Source organism: Ascaphus truei (assembly GCF_040206685.1).
Source record: "Ascaphus truei isolate aAscTru1 chromosome 12 unlocalized genomic scaffold, aAscTru1.hap1 SUPER_12_unloc_1, whole genome shotgun sequence".
Classification (NCBI taxonomy): domain Eukaryota; kingdom Metazoa; phylum Chordata; class Amphibia; order Anura; family Ascaphidae; genus Ascaphus; species Ascaphus truei.
In genome coordinates this window covers 918,562-943,559 of record NW_027453837.1, presented here as the reverse complement: position 1 = coordinate 943,559, position 24,998 = coordinate 918,562, and the positions used below count along the sequence as shown (strand labels likewise).

The 24,998-nt window shown below is 37.5% G+C and overlaps 4 non-coding genes across 4 annotated transcripts; 2 read left to right on the top strand and 2 right to left on the bottom strand.

Moving 5' to 3' along the window:
- Positions 1-1,289: 1,289 nt before the first annotated feature.
- Positions 1,290-1,371, top strand: TRNAS-UGA (transfer RNA serine (anticodon UGA)). Its single transcript has one exon. It is a non-coding gene; the product is annotated as a tRNA-Ser (tRNA).
- A 7,865-nt stretch (positions 1,372-9,236) lies between these two features.
- Positions 9,237-9,329, bottom strand: TRNAI-UAU (transfer RNA isoleucine (anticodon UAU)). Its single transcript is given in 2 exon segments — positions 9,237-9,272; positions 9,292-9,329. It is a non-coding gene; the product is annotated as a tRNA-Ile (tRNA).
- A 2,962-nt stretch (positions 9,330-12,291) lies between these two features.
- On the bottom strand, positions 12,292-12,384 carry TRNAI-UAU (transfer RNA isoleucine (anticodon UAU)). Its single transcript is given in 2 exon segments — positions 12,292-12,327; positions 12,347-12,384. It is a non-coding gene; the product is annotated as a tRNA-Ile (tRNA).
- A 379-nt stretch (positions 12,385-12,763) lies between these two features.
- On the top strand, positions 12,764-12,845 carry TRNAS-UGA (transfer RNA serine (anticodon UGA)). The gene has a single exon. It is a non-coding gene; the product is annotated as a tRNA-Ser (tRNA).
- The last annotated feature ends 12,153 nt before the right edge of the window (positions 12,846-24,998 follow it).

Here is a 24,998-nt window from a genome sequence, read left to right as displayed (position 1 = left end):
CATACAAGATCCACTCGCCAATAGCAATAAGATAATTTATTCAATTGAAGACTCTGGTGAAATAGCATGGGGTTGTGCTACAGTGAGGATTAACTCTTAAGAGGGATTTACACTTGTTTGGATTTAAAAACAAAACATAGAAAGCTTTTGTTCCACCACCGCCATTCAGGTGCAAATTGTGTTTGAAAAAATATTTCAGGCTTGATTGAAAGGTAGAATGTGACTTTGCTAGGGTGAATTTTAACTCTTAATGAGGTTTTGTATTGAGTTTAGATTTGTTTATTAATCATTCTCAGGGGGTAGGTGGAGGAAATGTAATAACAACAGATTATGAGAGAGGTGAGAAGTGGTTCACATATGATGAACAAGCTACGAATGTGAGAGGTGAATAGTTGGGTTAAGAAGGGGGGATAGGCTGACCCCTACTTAGTACAGATAGACAGGATGCTCATTAAAGATTTCCTTTTTACGATATATACATCTGGAAATATATGTATCCTCTAGACCCAAATAATGGGTAGCATTGGCTCCACTGGTGTATTTTGGTTTGAAAAAAGGAAGAATTTGCTTGGACAGCTCTCATTTTTTAATTTTTTTAAATCATACATCATCAATTACCAATATCTTCTTGCCCACATTGAGACACCTATTGAATTTGACTGCTTTACATGCGCTCCAATGTAAGCCAAATAGCAAAATGCGGAAATGTTGTTTTTAATGTAAAAGATTACATTTTACAATTTACATCCATAGGCCTTTTATTTAACATTGTATACATTCAAACAATGCTATTGGTTGATGAAACAAAAAAAGGGTTTGCTTCAGGTGAGGCTTGAACTCACAACCTCAGCATAGCTCAGCATATACTGACATATAAGTACCGTGCGCTAACCGATTACACCACTGGAGCATGTTTCTGTAATGATCCATCTTCTTCTTGCCCCAATTGCCCTCCAACTCTGCTCTTTTAATCTCTGACATCCAAGTGAGATCATTTTCCCATTACTCCTTTTAACCCCTTTTCTTTTTTTCTGCCTCAGATCTGTTTCATACTGTACATTGAATGTGGTTAACAAAAAGTATTTCTCGTCATTTTTCAAAAACCCAATAGAAGCAACATTTTACAAAGATAATGTTGTTTAAACAATGTGTACAAACAAGTCATGTATTTCTCTTTATGAAAATGTTCTCATGGTTATTTAGTTCATATTGGTCATCATTCATTAGTGAGTGTTACCCATATCCGCTCAAGAGCCATCTGTGTGACTGTATTCAGTACTACCAGCTATGTAGTCATGGCCGAGTGGTTAAGGCGATGGACTTGAAATCCATTGGGGTTTCCCCGCGCAGGTTCAAATCCTGCTGACTACGTTGACTTTTTCAGTGGTAACGTGTTATTAAAAACTTCACTGCACTTTGCATTTTGTTTGTATCTGCTTGGCAAAGCAATCTTTACTTACTGGAATATGTGGCACACTAAAGAAGAAAACACTCTGAATTCTTCAAACATTTTCCAAGTTATACATTTTAGGGTGCTGCTGGCTGTAAAACATTTAATAAAGAACTCCATTTCAATAAATGCATTGTCTTCTATTGATAAGTATCTCTATGCTGCAACATAGTGCTAAGAGGTCATTTGTGTGCAATACTTTGCACAACATAAAATAGAGGAGAAACGGCTTACCCATACAGAAATAACTTAAGGTGACAAAGGATAATGAGCACTTTAGTGTGAGAGTGAGGGAATTCTTCCACTTTATAATTACAGATAATATTTGAATTCTTCTTAAGGACTGTGCTAAGTACTGCATGTATTGATATGTGTACATTCTTTACAGTCTGCCAAAACTATATTGTTTAAATATAATGGGAATAATCAATGTTACAGTTCAACGGCTTATCACACTTCAGCACAAATAGCTTTTTTGTTATGAAAAAGCATTTGTAATGTTTTATTGTTATCATTCACAGAAGATAAGCAGTGCTTTCTAAACCTGTTGAAGAAATAAACAACTTAGCTTGAATTTTACTGAAAAATTGTCATTAATGTACTGTAATAATTGTACTGTAACTTCCTGAAGTTTACAGAAAATTAAGAAATTAATCAAATGTAAACTTTATGGAATCTTTTGTGAAACAGAATGATTCGCATTAAGAACAAATGTACTTTGTACTTTGATATTAAATTCAGAGACAGAACATTTTATATTAAAATCAGATTTAATTTTTTGGGGGGTTCAATATGATCTTATAGGGGTTCTGTATGTTTTTGTCTTGCAGATTAACAAAATTGAATACCTAATTCTTGGACATGTTTATTTTGTTGATACTTTTGCCATAGTCTGCATATTGATAATTCCCTCTAGATACCCAAGAGATCAATGTTGGTATCCCTCCAACCTTTGTATGTCAAAATTGATCAAAAGCAGAAAAAAACAAGATAAATGCTGCACACCAAAAACTGAAAACTGTAACTGATACTTGTTGTTACTGGTGCTCTTGATCCAGGGGAGTCCCTCTGAATGACAGACTCCAAAGTCAGCAAAAAAAACAGAGGGTTCAGTGCTCTACGGTGATAAAGCTCTGTGAAATAACAACACAAGTCTGAGGTTATATTTTGCAGAATGACAAATAAGTTTATTGCTTGTGCGGTGCACACGCAGAGGAGAGTTTCAAAATAAAACCCTCCCAAAGACATGGTGCATACAGGCATTATTTATACACAAAATACTAAACCCACGCCCCCTCTACAAGGTTGCGTGTCGTCACTACGTAAGCGTAAAAGGTAAACGAATTATGCACACGAATAGATTGAGTTGATGACATTATGGGATGTCTAAATGAGATGATTCAGCAATAATACTTTATTAAGCTGGTGACCTTTTCTCTATATACAGAAACCATCCCTATCAGTCTGGCCTTTTTCATAACATTGGCACTTTGCTCAAGGTTTTTCAAGGTTTTTGGCTTAGCTGAACCGCTCAATATCAATTGGAACTTCAGAAGAAAAAATGTATTTTAAACTAACGTTCATTCCACTTTCATACAGACAATAGACAATATCAGGCACCTAAGATGGATGCTGACTCAAAATGGTTGCTTAGATCCCCGTGCTGTTATGTCAGACCCTCCCCTTACGTCAAATTCTCACTTTGTCACTCCCTCCTTTTTATTCTTAAAACATAGCTTTTGAGAATTAAGTTAATGATGATAGTCCAGGGATAACTCAGAGGACAAGGGCGCGTGCCCTTCACTGTCATAGTCTCGTAAGGCGCTGCGGCCAATATGTCTTTTGATGAATTGAATAACTGTGATCGGCATCTTCTTTCTTCAAGGTACTGCTGTTTTCTGGCATCTGTAAAGAGTGGCATCCGAATGGGGGAGGGGGTCGCACACCTGTGGATCATACCTTTGCAACACGTGACACACCCACAAATGAGAGGTGACTCCCAAATTCACCCCTTTCTGGCAAACCCATTCTAGATTACACAGCAATTTTTACAATAACCACTGCTTACGGACACCTTTGGAAAAAATAAATGGTTAATTCGTTATAACATACATCACATATTCAGTTAATAGACAAATGATTTTGTATAAGACTTCACACTAATGTCTTGCTTTACATAATCTCTTTGCACAGTGCTGAGCACATGGTCAGCTTTATAATTTTAAAGACACTGCATATTCATCTGACTAAAGAAAAAATATTTTCTATAAGACTTGTTTCCAGGCAAAGAGCCATTTTGTTTCTGGGCGTTTCGCCAATTGACCCTGAAAAGATAAGATAACGGTACACCACAGCTTCTTCCTGAAAAATAATAATTATTGGATTAGAACCTTTGCTTAAAGTTTAAATACATGGAGCTTTATCCAGAGCCCTAAGAACTACATTTTTTATGGCCTCTTAAAAATTAACCCACAGGCTTTTATATAGCTAGGTTTATATAACTTCTTAACACATAAATAACTCCACACGCTCATGCTATCTCCCTACACTCAGTTCTTTTTAATGCCTTCTGTTTTGAACTTTCATAGTTTCACTGACTTCATTCACTACAAATTTATGCTATCCTGTTGCAATTCTGTCCTTTCTCAAGCTACACAAACCTATTTCTCTCCATTAGTCAACACTCACAAGTCTAACCCTCACTAACTCTTCCTTCACCCCACCTCAGGACTTTTGCTGACTATTTTAAGAAAGATGTTGAATTCATACACCAGAACATTCCCTCTTTTTCCTCCTATCCTACTCCTGCTTCCTACTCTCTTCCTGCTTTCCTTGACTCTTTTTCCACTGTATCAGAAGAGAATGTCACCATCACTGTTGATCTCCTTTCTCCCTCTAATCTGCTACATTTCCATTCTCCTTCAAACATGTATTAGTTATACCATGACTCAAAAATAGCAAGCTTGACCTTACCTGTCTTTCTAACTACTGAACTTGTTTTGTATCCTCTTGCTTGCTCCATTTTCTCCACACCCCTTCTCTCCTTAACCCTCTACAATCTGACTTCTGCACTGCTCCCTCCACGGAGACAATTCTAACTAAAATAACTGATGACCTATAGGCTGCCCCAGACAGAGGTCATTACACTCTGCTCCTATTACTCTCTGCAGCATTTGCCTCTGTGGACCACACTCTTCTCTTTTCTCTGTACACACTCTCACTAGGTGACCTAATAACATCTGTTAGGTTTAAATATCACCTCCATGCTGACAACCCCCTCATTTACTTTTCAAACCCTGACCTTACACCTGCCATACAAACCTAAGTTTCTGAATGTCCCTCTGTTATCTCATCCTGGAAGGCCCTCTTTCGCCTTAAATTTAACATGGCAAAAACAGAGTTCCTCATACTTCCTCCCAAACCTGACCCTATTATCTAGTTTCACATTACTCTTGAATCTTCCATGCAGTAGCTCAAGCACGCTGCTTAGGGATCACTCCCAACTTCTCTCTCATATTCTACTCTTTCATTCAAAACATTTCTATAACTGTCGCTTTTTCCTCCACAATATCACAAAGATACACCTGTTCCTCTGTTGCTCAACTATTAAAACTCTGATTCAGACCCTCATTCTCTCCCCTCTTGCTAACTGTAATTCCCTGCTATCCCAGCTTCCTGACTTTCACCTGTCTTCCCTACTATCTCTCCCAAACGCTGCTGCCAGAATCACTCTACTCTTTAAACTCTGATTCTGCATTTCCCCTCCTGAAATTCCTCTCCTGGCTTCTAATCAAAGCCTACTGCTTCTGTACGCTCTCCCTACCTACCAATTAGATTGTAAGCTCCTCAGAGCAGTGACTTCTCTTTGCTCAACTTTTACTTTTATGTCTGGATCACTTATTCCATGACCTCTTACCTTTACCCTTTGCTACCTATATGATTACGACGTGCACCACTCCTGTGAAGCGCTGTGCATATTAATGGCGTTATATACATGAAAACATACAATACAATATATACTTCAAACAATGCTTATGAGCTTTTACCCACATTTTTAAACACAAAATATTCCCAAACATCTTAATCCTCTAGAAATAAAATTGAAATGTGTTTTTACTCGTTAAACACAATACAGAACACACACAATACAAAAAAAATTCTCTCACACACAGCCACACAACATCACAAAAATAACAAACAAATAAAAGAAAGACCTTTCTCCCCTATTACCCAACAATTTCACCCTGCAACTATTAATAAAAGTTCTCTTCTCTTTCTTTATTCTCATAAATAACCTGACTTTAAAACTACTCTGATGCTCCGGAGCTTTCTGAGTTAAACTTTCGTATCTTAGCACATTCCTCGCGCTGGAGAAAAAAAAGTGGGGGCACGCTCTGTGCTGCTGCGATTTTGAAACTCTTTCTATCAGACCTTTGATTTCATTGTGAGCAAAAAATATTCATGTTTTCGTACGTACTTGCAAGTTTTTGGATGGTGATTTGTGCACACGTGATACTTAGCATGGTTTATCTTTCACACAGGTAATCATTCAGGAAAAATTCATTAGGGTATCAAATCCATCTAACCACTCTCCATTAAGGGCGCAACAATTTTACTTGCCGGCACCGAAACTTGCGTTTATATCAGGAAATGATTTATAACCACTTATTGCATGTGGGGAAATGGAAGGAAAAGCTTATACGTTCACAACTGATTTCTGCGGTGTCCGCCAGCCGGGCACGCCATGCTTGACTTTTGCAACAAAAACCTCATAAAATCCAAAGATTTATACTACCATAGACACACAGGGATTACTGAAAGTTAGAAGGTTCCACTATGAGCCCTTGCGTTCGCTTTCTTACGGATAAGAAAACCGGTGCGGCTACTCATAGTTTCACTCTTCCTTCAATAGTAATTTATTGCAAACAAACTTTTTTCATTGGGGTGGCATGTTTTTCACTGGGACTTGCATGTGTATTTTCATTTGAACTTGCATGTATTTTCATTTGAACTTGCATGTATTTTTCATTGGCCAACAAAACATATTTATATTGTCTCTTCTTGTTCTCTGTATCCATTCTTTATAATCTTTGTCTGCAGACACACAACCTCTAACGGCAAATTCTGAGAACTTTGGTTTCCCATTATTCTCCTCTTACAGTAATCAAATTTAATTGACCTGTACAATACTTCTTCGGTTACAGAAATCAAATTTAATTGACCTGTACAATACACCTGATACAATAATCAGCGCAAGCTGATTACGTACAACTCTTTTGGCATGTTATTGTTCTGATTTTTTCACCATAACTATACCCAAGAAAACACTTGAATTACTTCAGCGGGTCCAACCCAGTCCTGATAAACCTTATACTTCTATAACATGGATACAGATAAGACCTTCTAAACAGATATCCATAAATAACTTCATTTGGTATGTTACTGACAAGACAGAGCAAATGTACAATCAGGGACCCTTCCTGCTCAGACAAGAAAAATATTTATCACAACCCAGGACAGTCTGAAAAACAATCCCTTACGCATACAAACACTCACCTTCATCACCAAAACACCAAAACTTTTAATGGGACTCTCACCTTAATCCCAATAAAACTTAAAACTTAACACTTTAAAATGGATACAGGAACAGACAAATAAACTTATTTGACACTGCTAGGTTAACCCGTCAACACAGATTGAGACACCCTTCAAAACACATCTCTCTACACATCACTCAAAACAACTTTTTAAACTCAGGCTTTCCTTAAAAGGTGCCTTTTACCTTGATTCTTATGAGCGCTCAGATTTGAGTGACCGAGGAGTGGTTTTTCCAGGTGCTCAGCTTCCGGTGTTTTTTGGGTTTCTATTCGGTGCGCCATCTGATAAAGCTCTGTGAAATAACAACACAAGTCTGAGGTTATATTTTGCAGAATGACAAATAAGTTTATTGCTTGTGCGGTGCACACGCAGAGGAGAGTTTCAAAATAAAACCCTCCCAAAGACATGGTGCATACAGGCATTATTTATACACAAAATACTAAACCCACGCCCCCTCTACAAGGTTGCGTGTCGTCACTACGTAAGCGTAAAAGGTAAACGAATTATGCACACGAATAGATTGAGTTGATGACATTATGGGATGTCTAAATGAGATGATTCAGCAATAATACTTTATTAAGCTGGTGACCTTTTTTCTATATACAGAAACCATCCCTATCAGTCTGGCCTTTTTCATAACATTGGCACTTTGCTCAAGGTTTTTCAAGGTTTTTGGCTTAGCTGAACCGCTCAATATCAATTGGAACTTCAGAAGAAAAAATGTATTTTAAACTAACGTTCATTCCACTTTCATACAGACAATAGACAATATCAGGCACCTAAGATGGATGCTGACTCAAAATGGTTGCTTAGATCCCCGTGCTGTTATGTCAGACCCTCCCCTTACGTCAAATTCTCACTTTGTCAACGGATTTAAAGAATTTATTATATCAAATACACAACGTTTCAACCATCAAAAAGTGGTCTTTCTCACTTGAGAAAGACCACTTTTTGATGGTTGAAACGTTGTGTATTTGATATAATAAATTCTTTATATCCGTAGAGCCCTGAACCCTCTGTTTAAAATTGATCAAAAGACATGATTTTTTGAGTGAGTTGCAAAGTTTAAATGTGTTGGAATATTTTATTCTATGCTTAAGGCATTTAAAATATCTTTAATATTAACATCAAGCCTTGTTCCTTCATATTTACTTTAACTGTGTTACTCAAATCTTCAATGTGGTTTTAACATGTTTTCCTTTAGCTTGCTATGTAATTGGCAAAAAAAAAGAAGATTCTTTATTCCTCTTCTATGTTGTCATTTATGATTGCCCACTCTGATAAAGCATAAAGCATAAAGCAAGTAAAACTGAAAGAAAAGGTGGTCGTACATGCAAAACTTCTTTCAGCACTCTTGATTTCTACCACATACAAGATCCACTCGCCTATAGCAATAAGAGAATTTATTCAATTGAAGACTCTGGTGAAATAGCATGGGGTTGTGCTACAGTGAGGATTAACTCTTAAGAGGGATTTATACTTGTTTGGATTTAAAAACAAAACGTAGAAAGCTTTTGTTCCACCACCGCCATTCAGGTGCAAATTGTGTTTGAAAAAATATTTCAGGCTTGATTGAAAGGTAGAATGTGACTTTGCTAGGGTGAATTTTAACTCTTAATGAGGTTTTGTATTGAGTTTAGATTTGTTTATTAATCATTCTCAGGCGGTAGGTGGAGGAAATGTAATAACAACAGATTATGAGAGAGATGAGAAGTGGTTTACATATGGTGAGCAAGATACGAATGTGAGAGGTGAATAGTTGGGTTAAGAAGGGGGGATAGGCTGACCCCTACTTAGTACAGATAGACAGGATGCTCATTAAAGATTGACTTTTTAGGATATATACATCTGGAAATATATGTATCCTCTAGACCCAAATAATGGGTAGCATTGGCTCCACTGGTGTATTTTGGTTTGAAAAAAGGAAGAATTTGCTTGGACAGCTCTCATTTTTTTTATTTTTTTAAATCATACATCATCAATTACCAATATCTTCTTGCCCACATTGAGACACCTATTGAATTTGACTGCTTTACATGCGCTCCAATGTAAGCCAAATAGCAAAATGCGGAAATGTTGTTTTTAATGTAAAAGATTACATTTTACAATTTACATCCATAGGCCTTTTATTTAACATTGTATACATTCAAACAATGCTATTGGTTGATAAAACAAAAAAAAAAGGGTTTGCTTCAGGTGAGGCTTGAACTCACAACCTCGGCATAGCTTAGCATATACTGACATATAAGTACCATGCGCTAACCGATTACGCCACTGGAGCATGTTCCTGTAATGATCCATCTTCTTCTTGCCCCAATTGCCCTCCAACTCTGCTCTTTTAATCTCTGACATCCAAGTTAGATCATTTTCCCATTACTCCTTTTAACCCCTTTTCTTTTTTTCTGCCTCAGATCTGTTTCATACTGTACATTGAATGTGGTTAACAAAAAGTATTTCTCGTCATTTTTCAAAAACCCAATAGAAGCAACATTTTACAAAGATAATGTTGTTTAAACAATGTGTACAAACAAGTCATGTATTTCTCTTTATGAAAATGTTCTCATGGTTATTTAGTTCATATTGGTCATCATTCATTAGTGAGTGTTACCCATATCCGCTCAAGAGCCATCTGTGTGACTGTATTCAGTACTACCAGCTATGTAGTCATGGCCGAGTGGTTAAGGCGATGGACTAGAAATCCGCGCAGGTTCAAATCCTGCTGACTACGTAGACTTTCTCAGTGGTAACGTGTTATTAAAAACTTCACTGCACTTTGCATTTTGTTTGTATCTGCTTGGCAAAGCAATCTTTACTTACTGGAATATGTGGCACACTAAAGAAGAAAACACTCTGAATTCTTCAAACATTTTCCAAGTTATACATTTTAGGGTGCTGCTGGCTGTAAAACATTTAATAAAGAACTCCATTTCAATAAATGCATTGTCTTCTATTGATAAGTATCTCTATGCTGCAACATAGTGCTAAGAGGTCATTTGTGTGCAATAGTTTGCACAACATAAAATAGAGGAGAAACGGCTTACCCCTACAGAAATAACTTAAGGTGACAAAGGATAATGAGCACTTTAGTGTGAGAGTGAGGGAATTCTTCCACTTTATAATTACAGATAATATTTGAATTCTTCTTAATGACTGTGCTAAGTACTGCATGTATTGAGATGTGTACATTCTTTACAGTCTGCCAAAACTATAATGTTTAAATATAATGGGAATAATCAATGTTATAGTTCAACTGCTTATCACACTTCAGCACAAATAGCTTTTTGTTATGAAAAAGCATTTGTAATGTTTTATTGTTATCATTCACAAAAGATAGGCAGGGCTTTCTAAACCTGTTGAAGAAATAAACAACTTAGCTTGAATTTTACTGAAAAATGGTCATTAATGTACTGTAATAATTGTACTGTAACTTCCTGAAGTTTACAGAAAATTAAGAAATTAATCAAATGTAAACTTTATGGAATCTTTTGTGAAACAGAATGATTCGCATTAAGAACAAATGTACTTTGTACTTTGATATTAAATTCAGAGACAGAACATTTTATATTAAAATCAGATTTAATTTTTGGGGGGGTTCAATATGATCTTATAGGGGTTCTGTATGTTTTTGTCTTGCAGATTAACAAAATTGAATACCTAATTCTTGGACATGTTTATTTTGTTGATACTTTTGCCATAGTCTGCATATTGATAGTTCCCTCTAGATACCCAAGAGATCAATGTTGGTATCCCTCCACCCTTTGTATGTCAAAATTGATCAAAAGCAGAAAAAAACAAGATAAATGCTGCACACCAAAAACTGAAAACTGTAACTGATACTTGTTGTTACTGGTGCTCTTGATCCAGGGGAGTCCCTGTGAATGACAGACTCCAAAGTCAGCAAAAATAAACAGAGGGTTCAGTGCTCTACGGATTTAAAGAATTTATTAAATCAAATACACAACGTTTCAACCATCAAAAAGTGGTCTTTCTCACTTGAGAAAGACCACTTTTTGATGGTTGAAACGTTGTGTATTTGATATAATAAATTCTTTAAATCCGTAGAGCCCTGAACCCTCTGTTTAAAATTGATCAAAAGACATGATTTTTTGAGTGAGTTGCAAAGTTCAAATGTGTTGGAATATTTTATTCTATGCTTAAGGCATTTAAAATATCTTTAATATTAACATCAAGCCTTGTTCCTTCATATTTATTTTAACTGTGTTACTCAAATCTTCAATGTGGTTTTAGCATGTTTTCCTTTAGCTTGCTATGTAATTGGCAAAAAAAAAGAAGATTCTTTATTCCTCTTCTATGTTGTCATTTATGATTGCCCACTCTGATAAAGCATAAAGCATAAAGCAAGTAAAACTGAAAGAAAAGGTGGTCGTACATGCAAAACTTCTTTCAGCACTCTTGGTTTCTACCACATACAAGATCCACTCGCCTATAGCAATATGAGAATTTATTCAATTGAAGACTCTGGTGAAATAGCATGGGGTTGTGCTACAGTGAGGATTAACTCTTAAGAGGGATTTATACTTGTTTGGATTTAAAAACAAAACGTAGAAAGCTTTTGTTCCAGCACCGCCATTCAGGTGCAAATTGTGTTTGAAAAAATATTTCAGGCTTGATTGAAAGGTAGAATGTGACTTTGCTAGGGTGAATTTTAACTCTTAATGAGGTTTTGTATTGAGTTTAGATTTGTTTATTAATCATTCTCAGGCGGTAGGTGGAGGAAATGTAATAACAACAGATTATGAGAGAGGTGAGAGGTGGTTTACATATGGTGAGCAAGATACGAATGTGAGAGGTGAATAGTTAGGTTAAGAATGGGGGATAGGCTGACCCCTACTTAGTACAGATAGACAGGATGCTCATTAAAGATTGCCTTTTTAGGATATATACATCTGGAAATATATGTATCCTCTAGACCCAAATAATGGGTAGCATTGGCTCCACTGGTGTATTTTGGTTTGAAAAAAGGAAGAATTTGCTTGGACAGCTCTCATTTTTTTATTTTTTTAAATCATACATCATCAATTACCAATATCTTCTTGCCCACATTGAGACACCTATTGAATTTGACTGCTTTACATGCGCTCCAATGTAAGCCAAATAGCAAAATGCGGAAATGTTGTTTTTAATGTAAAAGATTACATTTTACAATTTACATCCATAGGCCTTTTATTTAACATTGTATACATTCAAACAATGCTATTGGTTGATGAAACAAAAAAAGGGTTGGCTTCAGGTGAGGCTTGAACTCACAACCTCGGCATAGCTTAGCATATACTGACATATAAGTACCGTGCGCTAACCGATTACGCCACTGGAGCATGTTCCTGTAATAATCCATCTTCTTTTTGCCCCAATTGCCCTCCAACTCTGCTCTTTTAATCTCTGACATCCAAGTTAGATCATTTTCCCATTACTCCTTTTAACCCCTTTTCTTTTTTTCTGCCTCAGATCTGTTTCATACTGTACATTGAATGTGGTTAACAAAAAGTATTTCTCGTCATTTTTCAAAAACCCAATAGAAGCAACATTTTACAAAGATAATGTTGTTTAAACAATGTGTACAAACAAGTCATGTATTTCTCTTTATGAAAATGTTCTTATGGTTATTTAGTTCATATTGGTCATCATTCATTAGTGAGAGTTACCCATATCCGCTCAAGAGCCATCTGTGTGACTGTATTCAGTACTACCAGCTATGTAGTCATGGCCGAGTGGTTAAGGCGATGGACTTGAAATCCATTGGGGTTTCCCCGCGCAGGTTCAAATCCTGCTGACTACGTTGACTTTTTCAGTGGTAACGTGTTATTAAAAACTTCACTGCACTTTGCATTTTGTTTGTATCTGCTTGGCAAAGCAATCTTTACTTACTGGAATATGTGGCACACTAAAGAAGAAAACACTCTGAATTCTTCAAACATTTTCCAAGTTATACATTTTAGGGTGCTGCTGGCTGTAAAACATTTAATAAAGAACTCAATTTCAATAAATGCATTGTCTTCTATTGATAAGTATCTCTATGCTGCAACATAGTGCTAAGAGGTCATTTGTGTGCAATACTTTGCACAACATAAAATAGAGGAGAAACGGCTTACCCCTACAGAAATAACTTAAGGTGACAAAGGATAATGAGCACTTTAGTGTGAGAGTGAGGGAATTCTTCCACTTTATAATTACAGATAATATTTGAATTCTTCTTAAGGACTGTGCTAAGTACTGCATGTATTGAGATTTGTACATTCTTTACAGTCTGCCAAAACTATATTGTTTAAATATAATGGGAATAATCAATGTTATAGTTCAACTGCTTATCACACTTCAGCACAAATAGCTTTTTTGTTATGAAAAAGCATTTGTAATGTTTTATTGTTATCATTCACAAAAGATAAGCAGTGCTTTCTAAACCTGTTGAAGAAATAAACAACTTAGCTTGAATTTTACTGAAAAATTGTCATTAATGTACTGTAATAATTGTACTGTAACTTCCTGAAGTTTACAGAAAATTAAGAAATTAATCAAATGTAAACTTTATGGAATCTTTTGTGAAACAGAATGATTCTCATTAAGAACAAATGTACTTTGTACTTTGATATTAAATTCAGAGACAGAACATTTTATATTAAAATCAGATTTAATTTTTGGGGGGGTTCAATATGATCTTATAGGGGTTCTGTATGTTTTTGTCTTGCAGATTAACAAAATTGAATACCTAATTCTTGGACATGTTTATTTTGTTGATACTTTTGCCATAGTCTGCATATTGATAGTTCCCTCTAGATACCCAAGAGATCAATGTTGGTATCCCTCCACCCTTTGTATGTCAAAATTGATCAAAAGCAGAAAAAAACAAGATAAATGCTGCACACCAAAAACTGAAAACTGTAACTGATACTTGTTGTTACTGGTGCTCTTGATCCAGGGGAGTCCCTGTGAATGACAGACTCCAAAGTCAGCAAAAAAAAACAGAGGGTTCAGGGATCTAGGGATTTAAAGAATTTATTAAATCAAATACACAACGTTTCAACCATCAAAAAGTGGTCTTTCTCACTTGAGAAAGACCACTTTTTGATGGTTGAAACGTTGTGTATTTGATATAATAAATTCTTTAAATCCGTAGAGCCCTGAACCCTCTGTTTAAAATTGATCAAAAGACATGATTTTTTGAGTGAGTTGCAAAGTTCAAATGTGTTGGAATATTTTATTCTATGCTTAAGGCATTTAAAATATCTTTAATATTAACATCAAGCCTTGTTCCTTCATATTTACTTTAACTGTGTTACTCAAATCTTCAATGTGGTTTTAGCATGTTTTCCTTTAGCTTGCTATGTAATTGGCAAAAAAAAGAAGATTCTTTATTCCTCTTCTATGTTGTCATTTATGATTGCCCACTCTGATAAAGCATAAAGCATAAAGCAAGTAAAACTGAAAGAAAAGGTGGTCGTACATGCAAAACTTCTTTCAGCACTCTTGATTTCTACCACATACAAGATCCACTCTGCTATAGCAGTAAGAGAATTTATTCAATTGAAGACTCTGGTGAAATAGCATGGGGTTGTACTACAGTGAGGATTAACTCTTAAGAGGGATTTAAAAACAAAACGTAGAAAGCTTTTGTTCCAGCACCGCTATTCAGGTGCAAATTGTGTTTGAAAAAAAATTTCAGGCTTGATTGAAAGGTAGAATGTCACTTTGCTAGGGTGAATTTTAACTCTTAATGAGGTTTTGTATTGAGTTTAGATTTGTTTATTAATCATTCTCAGGCGGTAGGTGGAGGAAATGTAATAACAACAGATTATGAGAGAGGTGAGAAGTGGTTTACATATGGTGAGCAAGATACGAATGTGAGAGGTGAATAGTTGGGTTAAGAAGGGGGGATAGGCTGACCCCTACTTAGTACAGATAGACAGGATGCTCATTAAAGATTGCCTTTTTAGGATATATACATCTGGAAATATATGTATCCTCTAGACCCAAATAATGGGTAGCATTGGCTCCACTGGTGTATTTTGGTTTGAAAAAAGGAAGAATTTGCTTGGACAGCTCTCATTTTTTATTTTTTTAAATCATACATCATCAATTACCAATATCTTCTTGCCCACATTGAGACACCTATTGAATTTAAAAAACAATGGGATGTGGGGAAAGGTGAAGGGGATGGGTGGGGAAGTGGATTGGGCGCTCCCAAGTGAACCAATAATGTTGTTGGGAATACAACTAATATCACACAATAAACACCAATAGTGAAAAATAAATAAGTGTAAAGTGCAGCTCAACTTCCTCTGATGGGACAGTTCCGGGTCCCAGAAGGGTAGATTGTTTCTTGGAGATGAGGAGGAGCGCAGGCAGGTGTAGCAAAATATGCACAAGAAAATAACATATATAGTGCAGATGGTAAACACTGTGCAGATAGGTGTAATCTATAGTATAGAACTCACATAGATCGCAGAAAATATCACATGTCAGAGATCCTTCTCTCTCTGACTGGAGCCCTTTGAATGGTAGCAGGGAAATCCCTCAAGGCACGGATATGTATGGATAAGAAGAAAAGCCACAATAGTGCATACTATTCCAATATTGTATTATTCAAACAAATAACACGAGTATATTACACTCACATTCGCCATGTAAAAATCAGGTGGAGGAGAGAACCGCAGCTCGTTGTATGGTGGTGCAGGTGTAGGCAGCTTCACAGTATCCAGGATTCTCTTCCGCGTGTGTCACAGCCGTCGCGTCACTTCCGCTATCGCGTCACGGCTGAGGGCGGAAGTTCCCAATGGAAGAGACCTTAGATCGAGTTCTGCCAGTCCTTCAGAGCTTGTTCCCTCACTGTAAACTCTACGTGTTTCGCCAGATGCTTCGTCAGGAGTTCTAATTAGATGGGGGATGTCTCTAGGGTATTTATAGGGCCATCAATTACGGAATATCACAGTTTTAACCCCCTCAGCGCTCACACATAGCGCGAGGTGCAAAAAACCCAGTGCTGTTCACAGACAGACATATACAAAACATTCATCTTTATTAAACATAATTATTAAGTTAAAATCAATGTATCTCTATACAACATATAATATAATATAATGCAATATTGGCTAACATATAAATAATTAATAATTAATATAAATAATTAATTAATTCAAAGGAGAAGAAATTCAAAGGAGAAGAAATTGTGGACTGGAGGAAGAGAGGAGATAAAAAAACGTTAATTACTAGTAAAATAATGGTTCATAATTAAATCTAAGATTACAGAAATTAGTAATAGATAATGGTATTATAATATAATGGTATAATAGCCAACATAAGAACTGACTGTGCAATAAAAACACAAATGTGCAGTATAAAGTTAAAAGGTTAAAAAGCAGAAAGAAAACAGTACTAGAAATCTAAGATGAAAAGGCACCAATATCAATATCTATATTAAGTCCTAGGGGGGCGAGAGTTTGCATTTTGTGAATCCAATAGGTCTCTCTTTTGGCTAAACTATTTATTCTATTGCCCCCCCTCCAATGTCTGGATACCTGTTCTATAGCCATATACCTTAATGATTTTGGGTCTGAATTATGATAATTTAAAAAATGCTTTGATAAATTGTGTGTTAAAAGACCCTTTTTTATATTCCGTATATGTTCTAAAATTCTAATGTTCAATGGTCTTGAGGTGCGCCCTATGTACTGCAATCCACACGAGCATTGTAATAGATATATGGTAAAATCTGATTTACAATTAATAAAATGTTCTACCTTAAAAGCCTCGCCTGTTGTTTTACTTTTAAAATTCAGTTTTTCAGTCATTTTATATTTACAAGCAGTACATGAGTAGCACCCATAAAACCCTACAGGTTTTTCCAGCCATGTAGTGGGTTTCTCTTTGGGACTAACTTTAAATGTCGTAGGTGCCAGTTTACTTTTGAGATTAGGTGCTTTTTTAAATAAAACATTAGGGGTGTCAGGGATGTGGTCTTTTAAAATGGGGTCGTTCTTTAAAATATGCCAATGTTTACATATAACATTCCTAATTTCATTGGCATCTTTATTGTACGGAGTGAGGAACGACATATTAAAATTAGTATTATTATTTGAATTTTTATTTTTATTTACCAATAGATCTTTTCTCGGGACAGAGTGTGTTTTATCAATGGCTCTTTTAAGTGTGTTTTCATTATAGTTTCTATCTTTAAATCTGTTGATTAAAATTTCAGACTGTTCTTGGAACATTGATTCATCGCTACAGTTCCGTTTTATCCTTCTTAGTTGTCCATAGGGAATATTTTTTATCCATTGAGGATGGTGACAGCTATCTTGTAGTATAAAATTATTGCTGTCCACCTTTTTAAAAAAGGTTTTTGTTTTTAAAACCATGTCCTCAATAAAAATAACTAAATCTAAAAATTCAATTTCATGCCTACTCCATTTATGAGTGAATTTAATGTTAAGATTGTTATCCTCCAAGGCATTTAAAAATTGTATTAGTTGTTCTTCATTCCCCTTCCAAATGAACAGCACATCATCGATGAATCTATGCCAGGAGACAAGATTTGCACCCAGTCCATGGGGGGGTTCTATGAACTCCTCCTCCCAAATCCCCATGAAGATGTTTGCATAACTGGGTGCAAATCTCGTCCCCATGGCAGTACCACACTTCTGTAAATAAAATTTGTCATTGAACCAAAAATAATTTTTCTCTAAAATAAATCTTATAGCTTCTAATATAAAATCCGTCTGTTCTTTTTCTATATCTGTATCCCTTTCCAGGACTTTTCGAACCGATTCTATCCCATCCTGATGGTTTATTGAAGTATATAAGGCCGAGACATCAGCCGTGACCAAAATATAATGTTCTTCCCATGTGATATCATTTAAAAATTTTAAAATATCAGTTGTGTCTTTAATATAGCTCTTAAAAGATGGCACATATTTAGATAAAAAACAATCTATATATTGGGAAAGATTATTGGTCAGCGAGTCTATGCCCGATATGATGGGTCTGCCTGGGGGGTTTAAAATATCCTTATGGATCTTTGGTAAAAAATAAAACAATGGTAATTTAGAATTCTCTTTGCATAAAAATTTGAATTCATTATCATTTAAAATACCTAAAATTTTCCCTTTTAAAAGAAGTTCTTGTAGCTGTTTAAAAAAGGGATTAGTGGGATTGTGGTCAAGGATCTGGTATGTCTTATCATCATTTAATATTCTATTAGCTTCTGTCAAATACCAGGAACGGTCCATGACTGTGCTAAGTACTGCATGTATTGAGATGTGTACATTCTTTACAGTCTGCCAAAACTATATTGTTTAAATATAATGGGAATAATCAATGTTATAGTTCAACTGCTTATCACACTTCAGCACAAATAGCTTTTTGTTATGAAAAAGCATTTGTAATGTTTTATTGTTATCATTCACAAAAGCTAAGCAGGGCTTTCTAAACCTGTTGAAGAAATAAACAACTTAGCTTGAATTTTACTGAAAAATGGTCATTAATGTACTGTAATAATTGTACTGTAACTTCCTGAAGTTTACAGAAAATTAAGAAATTAATCAAATGTAAACTTTATGGAATCTTTTTTGAAACAGAATGATTCGCATTAAGAACAAATGTACTTTGTACTTTGATATTAAATTCAGAGACAGAACATGTTATATTAAAATCAGATTTATTTTTTGGGGGGGTTCAATATGATCTTATAGGGGTTCTGTATGTTTTTGTCTTGCAGATTAACAATATTGAATACCTAATTCTTGGACATGTTTATTTTGTTGATACTTTTGCCATAGTCTGCATATTGATAGTTCCCTCTAGATACCCAAGAGATCAATGTTGGTATCCCTCCACCCTTTGTATGTCAAAATTGATCAAAAGCCGAAAAAAACAAGATAAATGCTTCACACCAAAAACTGAAAACTCTAACTGATACTTGCTGTTACTGGTGCTCCTGATCCAGGGGAGTCCCTGTGAATGACAGACTCCAAAGTCAGCAAAAGAAACGGAGGATTCAGGGCTCTACGGATTTAAAGAATTTATTATATCAAATGCACAACGTTTCAACCATCAAAAAGTGGTCTTTCTCAAGTGAGAACCCTCTGTTTAAAATTGATCAAAAGACATGATTTTTTGAGTGAGTTGCAATGTTCAAATGTGTTGGAATATTTTATTCTATGCTTAAGGCATTTAAAATCTCTTTAATATTAACATCAAGCTTTGTTCCTTCATATTTACTTTAACTGTGTTACTCAAATCTTCAATGTGGTTTTAGCATGTTTTCCTTTAGCTTGCTATGTAATTGGCAAAAAAAGAAGATTCTTTATTCCTCTTCTATGTTGTCATTTATGATTGCCCACTCTGATAAAGCATAAAGCATAAAGCAAGTAAAACTGAAAGAAAAGGTGGTCGTACATGCAAAACTTCTTTCAGCACTCTTGGTTTCTACCACATATAAGATCCACTCGCCTATAGCAATAAGATAATTTATTAAATTGAAGACTGGTGAAAGAGCATGGGGTTGTGCTACAGTGAGGATTAACACTTAAGAGGGATTTATACTTGTTTGGATTTAAAAGCAAAACATAGAAAGCTTTTGTTCCACCACCGCCATTCAGGTGCAAATTGTGTTTTAGGCTTGATTGAAAGGTAGAATGTGGCTTTGCTAGGGTGAATTTTAACTCTTAATGGGGTTTTGTATTGAGTTTAAATTTGTTTATTAATCATTCTCAGGAGGTAGGTGGAGGTAATGTAATAACAACCGATTATGAGAGAGGTGACATGTGGTTTACATATGATGAGCAAGATACGAATGTGAGAGGTGAATAGTTGGGTTAAGAAGGGGGGATATGCTGACCCTTACATAGTACAGATTGACAGGATGCTCATTAAAGATTGCCTTTTTAGGATATATAAATCTGGAAATATATGTATCCTCTAGACCCAAATAATGGGTAGCATTGGCTCCACTGGTGTATTTTGGTTTGAAAAAAGGAAGAATGTGCTTGGACAGCTCTCATTTTTTTATTTTTTTAAATCATACATCATCAATTACCAATATCTTCTTGTCCACATTGAGACACCTATTGAATTTGACTGCTTTACATGCGCTCCAATGTAAGCCAAATAGGAATATGAGGAAATGTTTTTTTTTTTTTTTTTTTTTTTTATAACTTTGGTTTTATTGAGTTTTTCAGCAAAGAACATGTACAACAAAATCTTCACCATACATTGTACAAAGAAATTGTGTTACAAACTGACATTTCTCACAAACAGGTATTGGGATACAGCTAACAGAAAAATAAAAATAAAAAAAAAAAGGGGGGGGGGGGTGTAGGGGAGAGAGGGGATAGGGAAGGGGGGGGAGGGTGGTGTTGTGCGGGAGTCAATCCCACTAGAACCAATAGAATCGTGTAGTTTCAACTCCTAAGGGTTGTTATATCCTTAGCACCTCCAGGTGAACCTATCCACCCGAAGCCTTAGGTACCCACTTCGCGAGCCTGCCGAGGATATTCTTGGCACTATGTGTTCTGCGTGATTCTTACGCTCAGCGTTATTCAAGGGAAAACGCATCTATTACTATCAAAGCAGGATAGTATCTCTTCCTACTCCCGGGATGTCCCTCTGGTCCAACCAAGGTGTCCAGGTTTTTAGATAAATTTCGCCAGTGTCATTAACTAGACTTGTTAATTTCTCCATCTGGCATACAAACCAAATTCTGTTCCGAATCTTGGGAATTAGGGGAATTTCGGGTTGCTTCCATAGTGCTGCGATCTCGCACCGAGTAGCTGTTGCGAAATAAGCAACTAGTTTATTACTTGATTTAGTCCACCCCAAGGACGGTCTGTTCAGCAGAAACCGCCACGGGTCCATGGAAATTTTAAGATTTAGAATCTTCTCAAGCCAATCTCTGATTTTTCGCCAAAGCGGTTTAATCCTCGGGCAAGACCACAGCATATGTAGCAAATCAGCCGTTGCTCCGCACTGCCTAGGGCACAGGGGGGAGTACCCTGGTACGAATTTAGATAATTTCAAGGGAGTGTGATACCATCGCATTAAAACGTATATGCGTTTTCCCTTAAAGTTGTGCATATAGAGCTCTTGGCAGATGCCATAATTATTCTATTCCACTCTTCAGTCTCTAGGACTTCACCCAGATCTCTCTCCCACTGATCCATGTACCTCAGTTTGTGGCCAGCTTGTACTCCTGAACCGATCACCTCTTTGTACAACAGCGATATGAGTCTCCTGGTATCCGTCTCAACTAGACAGAGCTTTTCAAACTTGGTTAGTGGGGGTCGTGGGGTAACGCTAATGTAAAATGCTCGCAATTGGAGAAATCTAAATATTTCTGAGGGGGGGACATTTGATTCCTCTCTAATTTGTGCAAAGGGCTTTATATCTTTGCTCCCCTCTAGATCTCGGAGTCTATGTATGCCTAATTGCTTCCAAATTGAAAATTCCTTTCTGTACAAGCCTGGAGCAAAATCTGGGTTGCCCCACAATGGAGTCATCAGAGATCCTTTAGATAGCAGATTACATTTACTTTTATTGGCCTCCCAGATAGCCAGCGAGTTCGCCACTGAGGCCAGCGGCTTCTTCAGCAGCTTCAAGGCTGTTTTGGGTAACCATATCAAGCTTTTTAACTCGATTGGGGAGCAAGCTTCACTTTCCAATACAACCCACCTTTTCGAATCCGGGTTTACATGCCATTGGGAGATTTGGCTTAATTGTGCCGCTTTGTAATAAGATAACAGACAAGGTACCGCCAGACCCCCTTCCAATGTTGGCTTTTTTAGAATCATACCCTTTACTCTCGGTTTTTTTCCTTCCCATATGAATTTGGATATAGCAGACTGAAGTGAGAGTATATCCGTCAGTCTGAGTGGCACCGGTAATGTCTGGAACAAATATAGTATACGTGAGAGGAGATTCATCTTTATACTATGTATCCGTCCGATCCATGAGATTTTAAAAGACGCCCACTTTCTCAGCTCTTCCTTCAGATCGCGGATCAGTTTGGGGAAGTTTGCCTGGTAGATACTATTGTAATCTTTGGGGACTATAACCCCTAGGTATTTCACCCCTTTTTTCGGCCAATTAAAGTTGAAATTGAGCTGTATCAACTTTTCTGTCTCTTTCAGGAGGCTTATATTCAGGGCTTCAGACTTAGATTGGTTGATCTTAAAGCCTGATATATCATTAAATTTCCCTAGCAAGTTGAATAGGTTCGGCAAGGAAGTGAGCGGCCTTGAGATTGTGAGCAAGACATCGTCTGCGTAAAGAGCTATTTTATGCGTTTGTGTGCCCGTCTCTATGCCTCCCACATCTGGATTATTTCTAATCTGTGCTGCTAAGGGCTCTATACACATTGCGAATAGAAGGGGGGATAATGGGCACCCCTGTCTGGTGCCGCTTCTGATTTGGAGCGGGTCCGACGGAAATCCCTGGTGGATCACCCTGGCTGCCGGTCCCTGGTATAGTGACAGGATAGCATTGATCACCCGCGCTCCCATCCCAAACTCTCCAAGCATGGCCCTCAGATATGGCCAGTCAATCCTGTCGAAGGCTTTTTCAGCATCCAGACTCAACATCATAACTGGGATCTTACGTGTATTGGCTATATCTATCAGATCAATGATCCGTCGGGTGTTATCTGCAGCTTGTCGACCCATAATAAACCCGACTTGATCTGGATGTATGAGTCTGGGCAGGATGTGACTTAATCGGTTGGCCAGCAATTTAGCATATATTTTGATATCGGTGTTAATGAGCGAAATGGGCCTGTAACTTGAGCAGTCTAATGGGTCTCTCCCAGGCTTATAGATTACTGAGATGGACGCTTGGAGCATCTGTTCCGGGAATGCAGCCCCGTCTAGCACCGCATTGAACATTCTGAGGAGGTGAGGCCCCAGGAGCTCAATGTATTTTTTATAATAAAGGTTGGAGAACCCGTCAGGTCCAGGTGCCTTGGCGGGTTTGAGGCTCTGAATAACCTGGGTAAGTTCCTGTAAAGTAAAATCTGCTCCTAAAACTTCCCTTTCCGAACCACTCAATCTTGGTAGGTGTGCGCCCTTCAGGAAGTCCTTCATGGCCCTTTTGGTTTTACCATTATGTGCCACCTTTTCACCATTATAGAGGTTCTCATAGAAACTCCTGAATTCCTCCACTATCAGTTTTGGGTTGGCTGTTTTGGCTCCTGTTTTTAGCCGTAACTCCCGGATACTATAATTTGGCTGTCTATTCCTCAATTTGTTGGCCAGTAAGGTATCTGGTTTGTTTGACTTATCATAGAATAGCCTTTTGGACCAACTCACCGTGTTATCTGCCTGGGAGGTCAAGACTAAGTTAAGCTCGACTCTAGTGTCTTGAATTTCTTTGAGAAGGGCCGAACTCTGGTCTCGTTTATGTTTGAGTAGTAATTCTCTAAGCTTATTTTGTAAGGTATTGATTTTCCAATTCCTTTCTCTTTTTTTTTAGCCGCTAATTTAATTAGGGTCCCCCTCAAGGTTGCCTTGTGTGCTTCCCACGGTACAAGGTGGGATTGAACACTACCCGTATTAATTTGGAAAAATTGATCTATTTCTTTACTAATTATTTGTTCGGACCCTGGGACCTTCAACAGTGCCTCATTAAGTTTCCAATTTGCTCCCGGCCTGTCCAGAAATTTTTGTGTGCACCGTAGCTCTATAGGTGCGTGATCCGACCATGAAATATCATGGATCCCTGAGTGGGGGATCTTCGGGACCAGTCTGCTAGAGACAAAGAAGTAATCGATTCTGCTATAGGATAAATGGGGGTGCGAGAAAAAGGTGTAATCTCTTTCTAACGGGTGCATCTCCCTCCAAATGTCTATTAGTTGGCTATCCCTAAGACCTTTCAGGAGGGCATCTATATATGACTTTTTGTTAGCCTTCTGGGGGCCTGACCTGTCCATCCCTGGGTTGATCGCTACATTGAAATCCCCTGCCACAATTAAATCCCCCTTGGCTACTGATCTCAGTGTGTCAAAGAACCCGTTAATGAATGAGGGGTCTTGCTCACATGGAGCGTATATTGTAGCCAGCGTTATAGGCTGGGTTTGTATAGTGCCTACTAAGACTAGGTATCTACCTTCTTTATCTCTCTTAACTACCTCTTCTATAAATGGGACGTTGTTATGAAGCAAGATTGCCACTCCTCTCTTCTTTTCCGTCCTTGCAGAGGAAAGGTAAAACCGCTTGAAGCTCTTATCCCAGAATTTGGGGGCGCTTTTGCCGCTAAAGTGCGTCTCTTGTAGAAACACTACGTCGGCCCGCTTGCGTTTGTAATCCGCTATAGCTATTCGGCGTTTGCCCGGGCTATTTAAACCTTTAGTGTTGTGGGATATCATAGTCAACGACATGGTGTAGTGGGGTTGTTGTTATCGCTGTAAGTGCTGTCTATATTGTAGGCCCCTTTAGCCTCTGAGCTCTCTGGTCCATCTACTTCAGTCGGGGGTTGCGCCCGCACCACAGGGGAAGGGGGTGGAAGGGGGGGGGTGGAAGGGGGGGTGGGGACGGGTAGGGGGTAACAAAACAATTGAGAGGCCGAAGCTGACCTTGGTCAGCAATGGTCCCTTGGCCCTCAGGCGAACCTTGCGCCCTGGAATGCCCGGTGGGGGCTTCCTAACTCCCAACCACATCTCGTGGCCGGGTGCCCGAGGGACTTGTCTGTGCATGATGGAGTGACCCATTCGTGCACAGCTTGAGTCGCAGGTGGCCGGCCCAGGTGGTCCCGAACCCGGCACCATCTACACATTATATGTAAACAATATAGAGAGAGAAAGAGAAAAAAGGAAGCAATGCTTCTCCCCCTCCTCTCCCTCTCCCTTAGGCATACATTGTGTGTCATAGCAAACCGACGTGTAAATCACAAAAACTATTTACAGTGAAACAGTAGAACTAGTTAAGTCCTTTTCGTCTTCCCCAGCCTTCTT